General features: G+C 44.4%; 1 protein-coding gene across 15 annotated transcripts in view; it reads left to right on the forward strand.

Annotated features, from left to right (window-relative positions):
- MTMR3 (myotubularin related protein 3) overlaps nucleotides 1–18,861 on the forward strand; it is a 91,865-nt gene that overhangs the window by 8,449 nt on the left and 64,555 nt on the right. For 2 of the 15 annotated variants that reach the window (XM_080559220.1, XM_080559226.1), the window contains exons 3-4: nucleotides 1,400–1,505; nucleotides 10,328–10,456. The exons of 8 other annotated variants lie outside the window; for them this stretch is intronic. The gene's annotated coding sequence lies outside the window, so the exon portion shown is untranslated. Of the gene's footprint in view, nucleotides 1–1,399; nucleotides 1,506–10,327; nucleotides 10,457–16,599; nucleotides 18,839–18,861 lie in introns of those variants that run through there. 5 more of the 15 variants (XM_080559219.1, XM_080559213.1, XM_080559222.1 and 2 more) reach the window with 3 other exon arrangements.

An 18,861-nucleotide genomic window follows, 5' to 3' on the forward strand; every position in this document is an offset into this window, starting at 1 on the left:
AGTGGCTGGTCAGCAAGGCTTTTTGCTGTGCAGAGATCAGCTTTCTGCTCTAAAAGTCCTAGCTCGTAAAGAGCGCTCCAGCTTTCGAATATACTGATAGCGTCCTCATACCTTCAGCGTACCTACAGGTTCTCAAACCATGTTTTAGGGGATTTGGATGGAAACTTCCTTGCAGGAGAGCATGGTCCTTCTCTGAGAACCTGACTGTACGGGACATTGGAGGATACCTTGCTGAGTGATCTCTCATAAAGGCTCCTTGAAGTAAAAGTATTCTAAGTGTTCACAAGCAGCTCATCTCAGGCAGGAGCTTCTTACAGAGCTTCAGGACAGTAGCAACACACCTGGTCACTGTGATGTTGCTTTTTCTTCACTTCCAGCTTTAGTAGCTAGACCTAAAATGTTTTCCACACGTCTGAAAGCGGAATTTTAGCTTTTAAATTGTAGAAATAATGCTGATCCTTGAAGTAACTGCCAAACACTGATCTCTAGTGAAAGGACTAGATGAGTATATCACTGGGGTTTTCTAAAACTGCTCGGTTTGCAGCATTTTAGGGAATTTACTATTCAACAGTGTGATGCTGACCTGAGGATGGAAACAAACTCCATTGATTTAGAAGATAGTGGTCTTGACTGTTGGTGCTGCTTTTGCCAAATTCGGTGCGTTAAGCACCAGGTCACTGTTGCTCTGCTTGGAGTAGCTGCGGTAAAGGATTGTACCAGCAGCTGAAGCCTGCTTCTTCCCAAGCTGTTTTGCATTTCTTTCAACCCAAGCGAAAATATTCGGGGAGCTCTAGTCCTGGAGGTTCTGCTCATCAGGAAAGCAAAAGGCCACTTGTCTGGGCTGAGGCGTTGACATGCAAGCTGGTTTAAGAGCTGTCTGGCTTTGAGTTGCTCGGCCCCTCTAAGTCCTCTGCAGTTTTTCTGCCACCTAAACGCTTCTGTGAGCTCTTGGAAGGCCAGTGACAGCCTGCCAGGAGAAGGGACTGAGGATGGGAACGGCTCAGTAATTCACTGAGATAAGAGCAATGCCAAACCTGCTGTTAGGAGTGATTCACCGCGGAGTGGGAAGCAACCCTGAAACCTGCCTGATGCGATGCCTACCTGCAGAGGGTGGTTACATTCGTTAGTGTCACTGCTGGCTGCTGCCTGAAGTGGCTGGGTGCGGGTTCGTCTGGAGTGCGTGGCCCGCGGAGCTGTGGCCAGAGGAAGAAGGGCTTTTGCTTGATTGTATGAGATTGGTGTAACAGGGACACGGAGCTATTTCTCACTTTCTTGTCTCAAGTCTAGCCCTTGTTAAGCTGTTTGTATAAGGTACGAGTTCAGGTGCTCCTGGCCTTTGAGGGTCACGCCCAGAGAGCAGTCCTATTAAAATTAATAGTGTTCTTGCATCATTCCTTAGACGGTGAGCTCTCATTCAGCGCTAAGGTATGAAGACTTTTCCTCTTGCATAAGAAGACTTGATTTGTTCTGGTTGAGGAAGAAACAGTTCGGCAGCTCACTAAAGGGTAAGTTGTGTGCTGTTGTGCCCTGTAGCTTATTTTTCTAAGCATTACTATTTCAAGTTACTATCCGGCTTTCTAAACTGTCTGCGTACGTCCGACTACCTGATACTAGACCAGTGATTAAGCAGCTGCAGTGATTATCAGGTCAGCCCTTGCTGAATGCGGTCCCTTTACTGCTTGTAGCATACGTCTTGCTTTTAGATGCAACTTGTTTGGCATTCAAATTAGAGACCTAGTAGGGCTAAGCCTAAACTGCTTGAACTTACTTCAGGGGCCCCAAAATTATAATATGGCTTAATTTCTAAATACCTATAGCTGTTCTTGCTTTTCCTAGTTCCTAAATTTACTAGATCCTAAAATTCAGAACTTTTCCTAGTTCTAAAATTCATCAGTAATTCCCTAGGAACTAAAATTCAGTTTTTAGTCTAATCAGAAACACATGCTACCATGTTAAACCCAGTAGAACAAGTAATGTGCTAGTTTTTTTTTTTAAAAAAAGAACTTCAAAAAGCCCTGCAGATTCAGTAATATTTTTTGAGCTAAGTGACTTATCGTAGGCAAGGAGTGATAAGTTACAACATGCCTTGTCAAAAGAAGTCAGTCTCAAATGTAACTCTTACCATGAAAAGAGCAAGAAGGGATTTAAGGTTTTGTGCAATAATTGTTGTGTTGGAAGTAAGCACATGGGCTGAGGAGAATCTAGTTAAGTTACAGTTTAAAAAAAGGCATAATGCCAAAAAACCTTTCAAAAATTTGTGTTTTAAGCTCTACAATTCTTATAGTGAATCTTGCTCTACGAATTCTTAACTGTCTCGGCTAGTGTGAATTTCCAAGCTGGGTGTGGAGACCAGTACGCTTCTGCAGGTGGAGAGAATGCTCAAGTCTGTTCAGGTAGATTGTCAGTCCCAGTGGTTTTGGTGCTGGAGAGTTGTGGGATTTTTTTAAAGTGGTCTGAAGATGAGGCTGTAAAGTGTGTGTGCTTGTGGTGCAGAGGCACGTGGAGCCAGGTGGGCGCTCCACTGCTTGTAAAAGGTTGGCTTTTGAACTTTCATGAATCAATGAACAGGAAACTTTGAACTGGCGTTCTAGCTCCTGTTTCCTAGAACTTCAAGCCTCCTAGCTGATTCTGGAAAACTTAGGAGGAAGAGTAGGGTCCCTGTGTGTGCTTGGTTTTCTTAAGATCTGCTTGGTTATTTGTGGCTTATTAAAATGCAAAAGGTAAAGAATTCCCTAGGCTCAATTTAAGGATGGCTTGCTGAGCTGAAGGGTGGTAAAACAACTTAGTGCATCATGTTTGCAGAAGAAAACAATCAGAATTGTATTTCAATGGAAGGGAGTCAAGTTCTGCGATTCTGTTCTCCCCTAGGTGACTTTATGCTAAGTATTGCTGAAAGACTTGACAGATTCTGCATGTTGAAACAGATATGATGGATTAAAACTTGTCTGAGGAACCTCCTGCTTACTAGCTGGCTTCTGAGCAGCCGCTTTACCTGTAACCCCTCAAAAATCAATGCTGATGACTTAGATACTTTGATTTTAATAACATCTTAACCAGAATTCTTAGAGTTTAAACAACACACGGATATTTTTATGGCATGAGAATGTGGAAGAGAAAGTTGTGAATCTTTTCTGTGAAGCTGAGAATCCATAATCGTGCTGTGAGTGACAGCTCAGCCTCTAAATGGAATTCAGAGCATCTTTGCCATGTTATAAAAAGCTTGTTGCCTGGTGCTGATCTGTTCCTTCAACATAAAGCTTTTTGTAACCTTTAAACTCTGCAAGTATAGAATAGGAATTTATCCTGTTAAAACCTGCATTTGTTTAAAGAGCCACCTCCTATGTATTCAGCGATGTCGCACATCTCTAGATTTCAGTCATTTAAATACCAAGGTGTGTGTCACTCCAAACTTACTAGGTAAGCTTTTTTTTAAACAAAGAAATGAACTTGAGCTGTAGCAAACAAAACTGTGCCTATTCTGCTAAGCCGTCTCCATTCTTCAGTTTTATTATAGTGTTGAACTTCTGAATTAGTATTTAGGAGCTGATCTGCAGGTGACTTTTGTCTGAGAAATTCAAGAGATTCTTCCAAGTGCTTCTTGGATGAGGAGCATCTGACTTCAGCATGATCTTTCAAGTGATGTGTTTTACAGCATTTGATGTCATTTTACAGGTTTTCTGTTTGGGAAGAAAGGGGAAAAGTCCTTACTAGTACCCACTCTGCCAGTTCTGTTTCGGTGAGATACTCTAGCATGTACTGGGAAAGAGGATCTTAAAAATGAAGTGTTTGAAGTAGGTTGACTGGAAGGGTCCAAAGGCTCCAATTCTGAAGTAAGAATTAAGTGTAGTTTGCCTAGATAGGTTTGTCCTACTTACAAACCTTACTGAATTTTGGAAGGGAGAAGCAGAAGTTTTTTGTGCAAATCAGCACACTTGCGTTAGGTCCTTTCTTAGTCTTCTGTGGTAGTTCGTAAAGCTTTCACTGAAACGCCGCCGATATTCCCACCACCTGCTCGGTCAAGGTAAGTTCGTACGTTCATCACAGCTCACACGCGGCTTTTCTTCCTTCCAGTGTTCTGTCATAAGTGACACAGCCTGCTTGCAGGGAGATTTGGGGTAGAAACCTGCATCTTAACCTTTTTTTTTTTCCCAGTTGCTTCAGTCCCATGCATCTTCAGTTTAACATGCCGTGTTCAGCATGACTGGCCTTACGTACTCCGAGGGGGGTTTTTAGATGCAATGCTTCTAGACAAAGAATGCTGCAAGAAAAGCATTTACCAAGTGCTTCTGCAGTGCTTTATCCTGCCTCTGTAGCAAGAATGGCCTCTCTCCTGAAGTGAAATTACTGGCTTACAGCAGTCTTCCCTGGGTAGAGTGCTGCTAGCTTGGTGTCGTCGAGGCTAGGTACCAAGCGCAAGGGCTGCTGTGCAGATCATGCGACTGGGAGCTAAGAGTACTGGGTGCCTGAGGGTGCTGGAATGCTGGCCTGAACTTCTGGGGCAGGAAGGCCTGGCTATTGAAAGGGAAGGCCTTGCTACTGATTTCAAGCTACCCCTCAGAAATACAACTCCTGCAACAGTTCCGTATCTCGGGCAAACTGCGCTGAAAAGCGTCACCTGCAGCACAGGCAGCTCTGAGGGTTTGCCTCTGCTGCCTGGCGCTGAGGTTACATACCTGTGGCACCACTTGGGCTCCGCTGGAGATTTATGCAGGAAGTGGAAGCAGATGCATTCCTTTTCGGAGACCTGTTTTATTAATTGTTAACTGAAACAGTTGAATTGCTGGTTTTTGGTATTTGTGGTACCGTTTGATATCTTAGTCGATAACGTTCATGTTTTCCACAGATAAGATGTGCTGACTCCTTGTGGGTTGGGGAGTAGTGAGTTACTGGATTTGTAGATGTTAAGATGGCAATGTGCACAATTCAGTCGCTAGAGCTAGTGCACTGAAACTTCATGCTGGGAAGTTACTCAGTAACTTGGTTTTGGTCAGTGAGCTGCAAATAATAATGCTGGTGAACTTAGCAAGCTTAAATGAAAAATGTACAAACAACAAATGTCTATTTTGGAGCTTGTTCCTAGGGGTAACAAAGCCTTCCTTGGTAACAGTACTTGTGCAGATACTCGTGGCTCTGACAAGACTAGGGATTTTGTTGTTCGTGTTTAATATCTGTGCAGTTAGGACCTTATTTCTTCTGAAGCTTTATTATACCTTACCTGTAAGCGACGTGGTTACCTGTGAGCTTGCTGTAATGCTGAAGGCATGATTCCCTTCAAACTTCTGGCAAGGGAAATTGAACGTATGCATTGCTGTGTTTGCTCTGGTGTAAGTTACTGCAGAGCATTGGCAGATCCTCCTCTGTGGGATCGTGTATCAGTTTGAGGGAGAAGCTAGTCTGCTAGCACACTTAATCTATTTTTGATTTGTCAGGATCTCAAAGGTAGAAACAAAAAGCACTTTGTCCTGTCTGGTCTCATGAAGACTGACACTTGAATCCCTCTTTCTAGTCATCTATTCAGTTATTTCCTTAGCATGTTGTTATACTTGCTGAGTGAAGCTCATTGTTTAGTAGAAGAAAACTAAAATCAGGTCGCTTCCATACAAAGGCTTTCATCTATAGGTTGAACATCTCATACTGACAATTTCAGTTCTGTTTGAACAGCTTCAGGTTCAATCTTGTCAGTGGAAGTCAGTGAAACTTCTCTTGCAACTCGAGTAACCCATCTGAGAAACGAAGCCGTGCCGGGCTGAGCCTTCCTGCTGTCTTCCATCAAATCCCTCCTGCGTCCTCTTCCTTAGTTGGGCGAGAGAGGAGTAGCGTGACTGAAGATACCTCCTGGTGGGCACCACGTAGTAGGGCTGCTCGGCAGGTCGTGCGGCTCTTCAGCTGAGCTTTAATGAACAAACAGCCCCCCTTCACTTTTGGTGACCTCTCTGGAGAATCACGCATGCTTGCTTATACTTAGGAGAGAATGAAAGTCTGACAAAATATCTTGGAAATATTGCACGCAGGTTTTAGTTCTTGCTTTTTGTGTTATCGTACACCTTTCTTGCTCGTTGCTAACCCCAACCGGCTAGATACAGTAAGCGGTCTGAGTCTTTACCTTGCTATTTAAGCTTTTTGACAACTTCCTGGAGCTCTAAACATCAGGGCTTGAAACTTTTGATGCATATTAGAGCTGTGTCAGAATTTCCATGACCCTTGCAGGTGATCATAATGTGTTCAGTCTATCTGTGAGCAGCTGAGCTTCGTTTTCTGCTGCTTGCTTTATGCTTTTCAGGCCTCTGTTTGCTTTTGCCTTAGTTAAGCAATAATAATTGTTAACTCAAAGCATTAAACTGAGCTATCATATTGGGAGAACAAACCAACCAAATAAGCATTATTGCAACTTCCTGATAATGAAAATTCCAGTAGTGAAGTATTTGATTTAATCTTTAAGGTTGGAGAAAATGGAGGTGGTGATAGAAGAGCTGCCTTATAACTGACTCTCACTTCGGCAAAGCTTGACCTGTGTAGGGAGGGTTTCAGTGGCCTCACAACTACTGAGGGTAACAGCTATTTGTTATGTTAATACAGGGAACGTCTGGTGAGCTGCTTGTTCTTTGAGCATTTGAACACCAAAGAACGTGGTGTCCGCTTAAATTCTTTACTTACTGATGCTTCCTCAGCTGGAGTCTGGATGACATTGTCTGCTTCCTTCTAGCAATTCTGTCTAGATGTACTTAAGCTGGAAACTGCAGCGTTAAGAACACTGGAATATTGCTGTCTTCCCTCTGAATCAGGCTGAGTCAAGCAGGGTGCCCAGAGTAGGTAAGAACCGCTCACTGAGTGGTAGAACGCGGGCCTTCTAAAAAGGAGGCTAGGTGGGACACAAGCATCTAGCTGAAGGTGAGAAGAATCTTATTTATGGTCTCCAAGGCAGTTTCTGTATACAGCTAATATGAACAGAGCGCTAAAGATGCTTCTAGTAAAGCTGGATCTTCTGACTGCAGGTGGCTTTGGCAGTTTTCTTGGCACAAAAAACTTGGTTAACAAACATTGCTGTAGAAATAGCATAGGCACAGCCTGGCGAGATCCAACTGAAGAGCTCTGAGCTTTGACGACTCACTTTATGTTCTATGTAAGAACAGCTCTGACTCACTGGAGGATGTAAGCACGTGATTAAACCAAGCAGTATCACTGTACAAGTCAGAATTGTTGAGGCTTCCAGCCTCCCAAGTTAGGGCACCAGTTCTGTCTCATTACCCTCTAAAACTGCACGCTCAGACCCGTTTTTGAACTTGCTCTGTATTCCTCTGCTTACCTTTAGGCGCTCGGTTCCAGCTCTGTAGGCTGAAGCACAGCTCTGTGCTCGGCTGGCTGGCTGATGGCTGTGTGGACACTGCTGGGTAGGCTGCTCAGCACTGCCGCTGCGTGACAGCAGGTGCCTGCCTGGAGGTGATTGCCACGGGGCTCAGACAGGGCTCGCACACGGGTGCTCTTCACACTCAGATGCTGGCTGCTGGCAGAGCTGGGTGTTGAAGCTGTTCCCTACCAGTTCAGAGATTTCTACTGTAATAAAACTTGCCCCAAAGCCAGCTTTTGATAACGTACCCTACTGAATTTTTCTGTTTTACGGATGCTGCTGTGGAATTAGCATTATTTCTTAAATACGGTATTTTAAGCATTCCACTTATTCTGCAATAATTGCTCATAGAACAATAGTGGGTTTATAGCCTTGGATACCTTTAACAGCGTTATGGAAGCTAGCTATCACGTTAACAGAACCATTCTAAATATACTTCAGCATTGCATTCTTGGTGGAGTAATTGTGACGCAAGAACTTGATTCCTGATTATGAATCCATCTTACGTATGCACACGTGACAATGACAGAGCAGCACATGCTGGATTTGAAGATAGGGTTTCCTTCACTATGACTTGAAGTATGGTACCAAGTATCCATTGCTTTTGAAGCATTATGTGAGCTCAGCAGTGTGGGGCTGTTCAAAAGTGGCTGCAAGCTACAGGTCGTGGGAAAATCGTAGTCCTTCAACAGAGAATGCATCTTCATTTCTGCAGTCTGTAGGAAAACCGTGCAAAGCTTGCTTTGGGCTATTTCATTTGGGGTGACTTGTCAGGGGGACACATCTGGTGTTGCCATCTGCATGAGAAGTCTATCTTCCAGTTCTGGTTTCCCAGGCTCTCTGGCTTTTCCTCTTATTTAGGTTTTCCAAAGCATACTTCTGTGCTAGTTTATTCCTCAACAGTCAAGTGGTTAGAGGGAAGTACCTGGCACATAATACTTCCAGGCTTCTGTAACGGGTTGGTCTGAACTGTTCAGATGCCTGCTGCTGTCTCTAGGCTTGCTCCTGACTGCTCTCTTAATTCAAAGGAAACGCAGGGGTGTTCTGGACAGGAGGGAACTCCTGTCCCAAGAGTCAGACTGTCTGAAAGACACTGTCCTAGCATAGCTACCTGATCTCAGTGAGGGTGGATTTTCATGATTGGGAAATCGGTAAAAATATCTCTAAATGCTGTCTTAACCTGCCTGGCCTACCTGGAAGAACTAGACGGTCTTTTGACTAGCACTGACAGCATTAGTTGACCTGAAAGTAGAAAGGAACCAGCCTTGAGTGCTGGGAGACACGACTGTCAATGGCTGAAGGAGCCATACCTTGCGTCAAACCTCCCTTAAGTGTCTTGAGTTTCTGGCAGTGACAGGCTGACTTCAGTACAAGAGACAGGTGGTAGGTTGGGGCAGGGAGTTTAAACTCTCGAAAACTGGAGGTAAGGGAAGAAAATGTGAAGAAATGACAAGCTATTACTGCACTGATTCCGTACCTGTGCAAGATCTACACATTAAACTTATGCTGACGTGCTGCTAAAAACATCCTCTCATCCTCCTGCCTTCTGTGGAAGCAAAATGGCAGGCTTCAGTTCCTCCCTGTCTGGCTGCTTTAATTCTTCCTAAGGCTGCCATCAGAGTAGCTCTGCTTCATGCCCTGGCAGTCTTGCTTGAACTGTCAGTGCAGTCTGCAAGCCCCTTTCACTGTGAATACCGCTGGCGTAGCAGTTGATTGAGCAGTGGAAGCATGAGTAAGTCTCTCACTGGCTGGTTCTCAAGTCTGACATCATATCCAAGAATTAGATGGCTCTCTTTCACCATGAGGATAATGAAATAATTCCTACTGCGTTATTCATTAACTCACATTTCATTCAGTGGCTCCTAAGAGGATAACAAGTATGTTAGAGGTGAACTTGCACAAGACTTCTGACATCCTTTTGATAAGATGAGGTTAAAGCTGTGGCAGACGAAGTTTAAACATGACAGCGGTGCCTCGCTGAGGCAAGTGGCATGTGGTGGATTACACTCACTGACTTTAAAACTAATTGAATCGATTTGGCTTAAAGAAAATAGCCTGCATCTGAAGTTGTTTGAGAAGTAGCTAATGCACAAAGCCAGGTGAAGTACTTCCTTAATTTTCCTAGTATGAGTGACGGTAGAGAAGGGTGATGTTCAACCTAGTTCAATCCAGGTGCTTCAGGGCAGGTAGGGGAGCCCAGCAAATAAAGCGGGGGACCTGCAGCAAAGGAAGCATGTGCAGAGAAAAGCATTGTGGTGAAGGTCAGTTTCTCCTGACCTGTATAAGCCTGGTACAAGAGTCTGGTAAAGCATGTTGGGTTTTGAGTGTTAACACTAACGTATATCGAGCGCGTATAAGATTTGAGTACCCTTTAAGTGTCAGTGCCGTGTCTTCCCATGTGCATGCAGTTTTGTCAGCTTAAACCGCCATATCCTACTCTGCAAGGAAACCTTAAAGGAAAGAAAGATTACCTGCCCTGAGGGTTTTCATTAACATTATGTTCAGAAGTTGTCTAGTTTTATACTACACAACCCTACCCCTAGCTTTAGGGCTGAGTGTTTTAGAGGGGGCTGTGAGGATTGGCCACCTGAGTCATTTCAGCTCTAACGCAAGTCCTGGATGACCTGAGCTTCCTAATGAATGGCTGTGGCTGTTGTTCAAGCTCCTATACCAAATGTGAGCACTGTTTAATTCTTAAGGCTTGCCAAGAAGTCCGTCTCTCCGAAAGAAGTTTATACAATTACTGTACAATTGAGCCAATAAACTAATATAATCAGATTAAGCTGTTGGTGGGAGGAATGCTGACTGGAATATTCAAATGCCTATCCGGTCCCTCAAGTGTCAGCGTGCACCAGCATCAGTAGTTTATCCACACAGGTAATAACAGATCTCTGAGGAGAGACTGCGAAGGTCTTGTACATCCGAAAATATCCAGAACTGCCCGGCAGCCCAGTAACATCTTAACTTGTCTGGTTTTTGTAGAAGCAGTGGATGAGGGAGTAGCAGCTTCATCTGGGAAGAGCAGCTAGGTGGTGGTCTGGTGAGTCAGGTGGCTGCCATCCTGGAGATTTAGATGTGTCCCTGCCCTGCTTTGGATCGTGGCGCTGGGCGGTAAGTTACTGGAAACTTTTACAGTAGTTATGCTATTTTACAGCATGTGTAGTTAAGCTTTTGGTGCTGGGTATACATCTCCAGGCCTGAGTGCTCATCCCTGCAACTCCAACTCCCCCAGCTAGTGGAGCTGGATTCCCTGAGTACAGAGCAGAGTAGTATAGAACACGGAAACCTTGGAAAAACTAGACTTCAGACATCTGTTTTGGGTACCGAAACAAAACCTTTCTGATACCTTGAATTCTTACCATGCTTAGTTTTCAGCCTTTTAAGTGCAGTAGTGCTACCTAACTGTATGGGACAGCGTGAAAATACCTAAAGCATGGTGAGCGCCATGGAGCTTTGCCAGGAGATGTGCTGTAAATTGAGCAGTGTGGAAAAGTGACTTTATTCAGAATACCATGCTGACTACAAGGGTTAGTAAAATGCATATAATAAAATAAAGGTCTGTGTTCAGAGAATGCAGGGCTCCTCTTCCTCAGGAAGTTGTAGAGAGCAATGAGGCTGCCTCTGAGCCTTCTCTTCTCCAGCCCAGACAGCGCAAGTGTCCTCAGCCTTTCTCATAGGACAAGCCTTCCAGCCCTTTTACCAGCTTCATTGCCCTCCTCTGGTTGTTTTCAAGGACCTTAACATCCTACTTGTATTGTGGAGCCCAGAACTGCACACAATATTAAAGGTGGCACTGTATCAACACTAAATATAGCGTGAGAGTCACCTCAGAGTGGGAGAATTAGTGTGTGGATCTCTTCTGTCAGCCTTGTGTCCCTTATTTACTTTATTGTGCAACTGCCTGTAACAACCTTAATTCCTAGTCCAAGAATCCATCACCAAAGCATGCCTGTCCTGTCAAGGATCTCTTTCCTTGCAGCAGCATCTACACGCCAGTGCTTGGACTTCTCAAGCTGTTGTATGTGAAATAGTGAGAAGAAGAAATACTGGCCTGTTTGTTTTATTTTGGGAGATCTGGTTTTAGCACTCACGTTAATGGTAACTGGAAAAAAAATGATTATCTTCATGTCAAATTTTAAATTGTTCAGACTGAACATAATTTGCAGCAGCTCTAAGTGCTGCTTCACGGATTTCACTGGTTATTCTGGAAACCTCTACCAGCCAAAGACTACTCTCAGGACAGTTCTGTCAGCTGGGCCTGAAAGTGATGCAGAGAGATTTTATTTCCCAGCTTATGACACAGATACGGTACTGCTATTAAAACATACCATGGGATTTTCTTATAATTTGCTTCACAGATCAGCTTAAACTTGTCAAGTAAGCTTTGCTACATAAGGATGTAATCTTTCACCCAGGTAAGGCAGTTTAGTTATATATGTGTATATATATATATGGCATTTGAATCTAGATGTACAAAATCGTATGCAAGCTCTTTGAAAAATAAGGCCTGGATGCTGAGCTGGATCTTACGGTGAGCTGTTATTTATCTAAATGTCAGATGCTTTTCATCACAACTCTGAGCATTTGCTTCTAGAAGTTGATTTCACATCTAGATTTGTGTATTATACCAAATGTATAACATCTTGAAACGTTTGAAATAAAAGTGAAGTAGGCTTGAGTATTCTGAACATTGTTCCTATCCTCGTCTTTCCTATCTGCTCGGTGTGAAGGCTTCATTTATCTTAGAGTATTTTTCCTCACTTAAAATTTTCTAAAGAATCCAGCTTTAATATGGAACAGGTTTTCTGGAGGAGTTCTTGGAGATGCTCAAACCTTGGCTGAACGAGTCTGTGATCCACTTGATCTAATTGGGACTGTGTCAAATAATGGCTTGGACTCAGCAATGTCCGCATGTCCCACTTAACCCATAAAACTACTTGTGTGCATCTATCCTGGTTCTTCATGCTCCACCACTGGGCTTGAAGAGGCAAAATTAACTTCTGCTTTTTTGTAATTGAATGTTAAATCTTGTTCCTGTGACTGTCAGCAGCACAGACCTCTGGTGTTGAATCGGAGCCTTTCAGAAGGAAGGCTTTATGGAATCATTCAGGTTGGAAAAGCCCTCGGAGATCATCTAGCCCGGCCTTTAGCCTAATACTGATGAGCACCACTAAACCGTGCTACGAAGTTCTACATCTACACGTTCCTTGAAGACCTCTAGAGATGGCAACCAAACCACTTCCCTGGGCAGCCTATTCCAATGCCACACAACCCTTTCAGTAAAGAATTTTCTCCTAATATCCCACCTAAACCTCCCTGGCGCAGTTTGAGGCCGTTTCCCCTCATCTTATCACTTGGTGCTTGGGAGAAGAGCCTGATCCCCACCTCGCTACAGCCTCCCTTAAGGTCATTGTAAAACATAGTAAGGTCTCCCCTGAGCTTTCAAGTTAATCAATCCCAGCTCCCTCAGCCACTCCCCCTAAGACTTGTCCTCCAGACACCTCACCAGCTTCGCAGCCCCTCTCTGGACCTGCTCCAGCACCTTGATGCCCTTCTTGTAGTGAGGGGTCCAAAACTGAACACAGTACTCGAGGCGCAGCCTCACCAGAGCTGAGTACAGGGGGACAGTCAGTTCACAGAAGTGAGTTGGGGATTGAACCATATTTAAAATGAAAATTCCTCCCCGATGCATCAGTAACAGAATTACCTGTTGAACTTCTGTAATGCCTGTGGGGAAGATGTGTGGATGTGTTCTACTCAGGTAACATGCTGAAGAGCCCAAGCTTTTTGTTTCCTTAAATTGATGGCTTCTCTCTTAATTACAAGCAAGCCTTTCTTAGTTAACTAGGTTTGCTTTGAGTCACATTAGGAAGGAGTGAATGTTCTTTTAAGGATAAAACACTTAAAAATGTGTTGTTATTGTTAGTGTTCTTCCTGCTTAGCCTTCTCAGAGTTCAGTGTATCTGCCAATAAGAATGAGTTTCTCCAGGGAAAACAAGTGAGAAGCCAGGGTTTGTTTGGCTTGGATGAATCCATACTAAGTCAAGTTTTGGGGAGAAGCGTTCTGGATATTCCCATCAGAGTTCCCCGGGGTGTAAATGACTGTATATGCAGACAAATACGTTCCTACAGCAACTCAACACTAGAAACAAAGGTTGCTGTAGACCGTGTGCTTCTAGTGATGAGTTGGAGGAATACTTGCGTACAAGCACATATTATCCTGTGTTACTAATTTGCTGTGCCTTTTTTTCAAAGGGCCCTTAGTGTATAATATCATACTGGGGCCATATCTGTTTCTAGTTTAAAAAACAAAAACAAATCAACTCTACAGAACGTAACGTTGATGTAAGCGAGCAGGTAGGAAAACCTGACTTAAATCTTTAGTTTCTGTAGAGAAACTCTTTCCTGTTGGTTGACGTAGCCATTGAAATGCCGATTTGAAAGGGGCTGTAGTTACCATATGGGATCGAGTCCTTTTCCAAATAACGCAGATCCCTGCTCCTGCCCTCCTAAGGAAGCTTGAACATCTAGGTTAATTGGTTTTTAACTTGAAACATGGAGCAGGGAGGGAGTGAGAGCCTGACGGGTAAATATTGACTGGGGATGTGTCAAAGCTTGCCCGGTAGCAGAGTTGTGTTCTGTGGCAGAACTTAATTTCAACTCTTAACTGAAGCATAGGATTTTGTACATATGTACCTTAAATCCTTCGGTGCCTCTCTGGAGTGCCTAAATATATTTAACTTTGGTTTCGTTCTGTTTAGTTTTTTTTAGAGTAAACATTTTGTTAATCCAAGTAAATTTTTTCTTGGCTCTGAACATTCCTGCAAATTTGGCGTGAACTAATAAGCTTGTGGACTTGCCATACTATGGAAGCTGTGATAAGAAGAGATTTTTAGGGTGTTGTCATGACTGAAGCCAGCCTCCCTGGCTGGTCTGTGCACATGACTTTAGAAGCTGCATTTCTTTGTTTTGACATGTTGAGGATTTGAGTAGGATGGTCGCAGAGCGTGCTGCCTCCGTTCAGTAGCTAGAGGGTTACTGGGACTGGAAGAAGAAAGGCAATCTGTTCTAAAACATCGCTCGTGTGCCTTCAGAGGACGGAGGTTTGATTTGACAAAATGACCCTGCCTGAAGACCTCTGTACGTAATAGCAGACACCCAGTGCATGTAACTAACCTTCAGAACTGGTTACAGGAATTGAAGCACGTTAAGACTTGCTTCAGTTCTCTAGGCTGTCTTAAGAGATGCGAGACGGGTTATTTTGCCCCGTGCCTCCCCCGTCAGAAGTACAAATGCTGGTTAAATCCTTGCTGTTAGGTTAGTCTCTCAAGTGAGATACAGCCTCGACTGTTCACAGCTCCTCACGTTTGGTATGCAGCAGTCTGTCCTTTTTCTGCATTTATTTGTAGGACCTGTTGAACGCTGACCCCCCTCTGCTTGCCTTTTACTTCAGTCCCGTCCCCAGGCGTTAGCTGAGTGCTACTTGCACACACGAAGCAGCACTTTGCCAGATACGCTTCCTGCTTCTGACAGTCACTGTGGCTTTCCGTGAATGGAAAGAGGTGGAACGAGCTGTCTTAATATTTGGAAGATATTGAAGCTGTTTAATGATACGAGGAAAGTTGTTTGCTATTTTTTTCTCTCGTGGCTTTACTGAATTGAATCAGCTGACCAAAGAAAGGACATGGAGCAGCAGGTTTCTCCGAGGCAGTGTGCTGCTAGATTAGCCAAACCAGTTTGTTTGTCCCTTATGATCTAAATATAGGAAGCCTCCTTAATTAGGGAAGGCATCTGAGCTCTGTGTCCCTCTTAATGCACGTAGGGAGCCTCGGTTCTGCGCTTCTGTGCGCAGCTGAAGGGCAGTGCTAGTGCAAGCCTGCTCTCCCTCTGCACAAGGCTGGGCTGTTACCAGAGCACAGCGCTGGAAGTTCAGGGAAGTTGAAACTGGCAGTGGATTGCTGTGATAAGCTGTTTGTGCTGATCGGGAGGAGGTTGGCAGCTCAAACGTAAGGAGAACAGGGACCTGTTCTGGTAAATCATGTGTCTGGCTTTAAACTGAAACTAGCTCTGGAAATGCCAGCTAGCAGAGAAGGCCTTACACTTGAGCCGCTAGCATTCCCTTGCTCAGCTTTTTCTGGTGTTACACACAAGCATACGTGGCTTTATTTCTTCAGCACTTGACGTCTGCCTTTACTGTACCTCCACATAAAGTGGCTGAATAGTGAGCCTTGTGGGTGATGCGCAAACAAGTATTTGGACTGCTTTCTAGCAAACAGCTCCTCGTGGTCCTGGAAAAGCAAACCTGATCTTTGAATAACTCCTGAAATGTGATTTGAGGTGGTCAGTTCATATGAAAGGGTCTTTTGATTAAATAAAGCTGGCTCTCTACCTAGGTTAGCTCTTTGAGTATGATTACTTGGTTCAATTGTGTTAATCAGCCTTGTTTTGCAGGTGCTAATAAATAATTACTTGAACTTATGCTTTTCCTGTGTTGATTTAACTTACTATGTCTATACCACGAAGAAACAGTGCTAATGCTGTAGTCCAACATTCTCATCCCCTGCCGTGGCTGCTTGGGAGACACTAAGCCTTAGTGCTGAGGTGGTTGCTGCTGCCCAGGTGTCACTGCTGCACGTTACAGCCAGAGACAGCTTCAGTTCCTGCTGGCACGGAGGAGCTTTTTGCTTAACAGCTCTAATGCACATGGGGTCTTCTGAGTGTCTTTGAACTGTAAACTCTGCTATTTAAGCAACCTACTTGGTGCTTTGAGGACGACGTGAATAACAGCTTAAGAGACGAGCAAGTTAAGTGACTAGTTTTGGGAAGAAAGTGTCAGCACTCCTGCAGGAATTAAAGTGATCCTTGAGCTGCCTAAACTCCCACAACTGCCATGCAGTTGCTACGGGCTTTGCTTTTTATCAGCATCTGGTCCGGAAGCACAATGGTGTAGAGTAGTGCTAAACTTGGTGTTTTTTGGACCACATCCTTGTCTGGCCCTCTGGACTCCTTTCTGCATTGGCTTGTGCCTGGATGAAGTCCTGAAAGGGCTGAGATGTCAGAGTTTGTGTAAGGCAAGGAAGAGGAGCGCTTTGGGGAGAACTGTGGCATCAGTACCCTTTTCTTTTTCACTGCTCAACCTGCTTCAGAGAGTTGAACATAGTCTTTTTTTTAAATAAATATATATATATATATATATGAACAAACAAACAAACAGTCACACTTGAAAAGGGGGGGGGAGATTTAGCGAGTGCCAGTACTTGGGCTGAAATGATCATTGAACACTCACTGAGCCTCTCCAGGGCCTTTCCTTCCTGGATGAAGATGGTGATGCTGTGTGTGTGCATCGTACCCAAAACCCTTGCCTGACAGAGCAGGGTGTTTTGACCTAATTATGAATTAGTGGGTTAAAATGCCAGTCCGTAAGTGAGCAAGTGGCCTCGAGGTGCAGATAAGAGCCCAGGCTCCTCGTGGCCCGGCCGTGCAGCTGCTTGGTGCTGAGGCCCTGAGCAGCCCTTGTGGACCGAGTCTCAGACACCTTGTAATAACTTCACCTACTCAGTGCTTTCAGGAATAAATGTTTATTCATAGCTGGTATTTGGTATTTAAATAAAGTCTTATGACAAGCATGGAGTGGTCTCTTGTTACAGAGGTTTTAAAAGCTTTGTGCCAGACGAAGCACGGTGAAAGTGAGGTCAGTGTACGCATGCAGGAACTGTAGCTCCGTGTACTGTGTCCTGAAGTAGTTCAATGGGACAAGATCTTCGGAGCTGCAAGTCGCTCATGAAGAGTCTTCAAATCAAACTGGCATAGTTCATCCCACTTCCAGAACTTTCTTTTTGCATTGCTTGTAGTATTATATTACTCTCTAGTGTTGCATAGACTTGGGGAAATACAGCCTGTAAGGATGCCTTGGTAGGTGTTGTGTCATGCCACTCTCCTAGAACTGTAGCTTCCTCTGCTTTGGTGTTTGTCTGGGTACAGAAAGGATTGAGGGAAAGAAAAACATTCTTAGAGGTGGGGAGAAAGATGAACACGAGTTGGGAAGGATGCATATAACCTTTGGGGCTTTGATTAGCAGCCTCTTCTCCCTGTTCCTCTTCTTTGTTTGCAGCCTTTGTTTTAGAAAGGAAGAAAAAAGGGAGGGAGAGCTGCCTTGGGAGGTGGCCGGTGAGGATGCTGTTGGGAAAATGGGGAGCACGAGGAGCGAGCTGCTCCCTCACGTTCTTCTGCCACTTCAAATGAAAACTCTTGCCATCTGAACTCAGTCTTGCTCACTTGCTTTTTGTCATCACTTCCAGTCTATCATTGCCACAAAAAGTCATGAAGATGACTTTTTGGTTACTTTTTGATGTAATTTTCCTTTCCCAACACAACAGATTACACTTCTAGCCAGGAATTTACACAAAACTATTCCAGTTCCCACCAGCTCAGGCCCCAGGTCAGGATTCTGCGTCCTGTGAGCTTTTGGAATGAGGACCACTGGATCCACATCCATCCCTGCGAACCTCTCTCCAGTTTGGTCCTTCTAGATAGATGTTACGTGCCTGTCATGCAAGTAAAATTAAGGAATACAAAACTGAAAGAAAAGGAAAATAAGAATAGGCTGTTAATTGAGCTTTAGGCTTCTTGGTGGTTCATCAGAAGATGTGGCAGGTAAGTTACGTCCTGGCTTATATGCGAACACAATTGCAGCATGTGAATCTCAGGGCTTTATGAAAAAGGAATTCAAAGACAAATCTGAAATTTTATAAGACAAAGCAAAGCTGTCTTCAGATTTTGGTTTCAAGCTTGCCACGGTGTTTTGGCCTAGGTTGGTTTGAGATCAGTGAAGAATAATACAGAACTAATTATTCAGAAATGCTTGCTCCTAATGGAGAATACTGTAGTCCCACTGAAGGGTCTGTTGATGTTTATTCTTTCCATCCAGTTGGGAAAAATGGGCCTTTCTTAATGCAAAGCCAGTTTTTTTCTGAATTACTGCTAGCTATTAGGGTGCCGCAGTCTTGGCAGTGCTTTTACTGCTTTCATTCTACTTCATTCGTCCATCGCTTCCATCTTTCATCACATCCCACTGCTCTCCAGCCTGGCACTGGTTACTTAGCTTAATCCGGAAAAGTGTGTGATAGAGAAGACGCGTGGCCATATAACTGGAAAGTACCTCCTTGAAGGCCGGCATTTCTCTTCTGGGCATGTGTTAACGCTTTCTGTAAGTTGTAGCCTTGCGATACCCAGCCTCAGGAGCGGCTGCGCTCGGTTGGGTCCCGGCGCTCTCGGCTCCGTGGCTTTGGCTCGGCTGCGAGACACCCGCATCGCCCCGGTGGCCGGCCGCTGCTAGCAGGCTGGGGAACAGGAGCAAGGTGCTTCTGAGAACAGCGTGAAAACAGTTTTAGCGGGAAGCAAGCTCAAATCCACTGGGCAGAACAGGAAAAAGAAGAAGAACGATCTAAGACAAAATGCAAGCGCAAAGGGAACAACCGAAAAGGCAACGAAGTGGTAAGTGGGAGATGTGTGGTGCA

Source organism: Anser brachyrhynchus (genome assembly GCF_964034855.1).
Source record: "Anser brachyrhynchus genome assembly, chromosome: 17".
NCBI lineage: Eukaryota > Metazoa > Chordata > Aves > Anseriformes > Anatidae > Anser > Anser brachyrhynchus.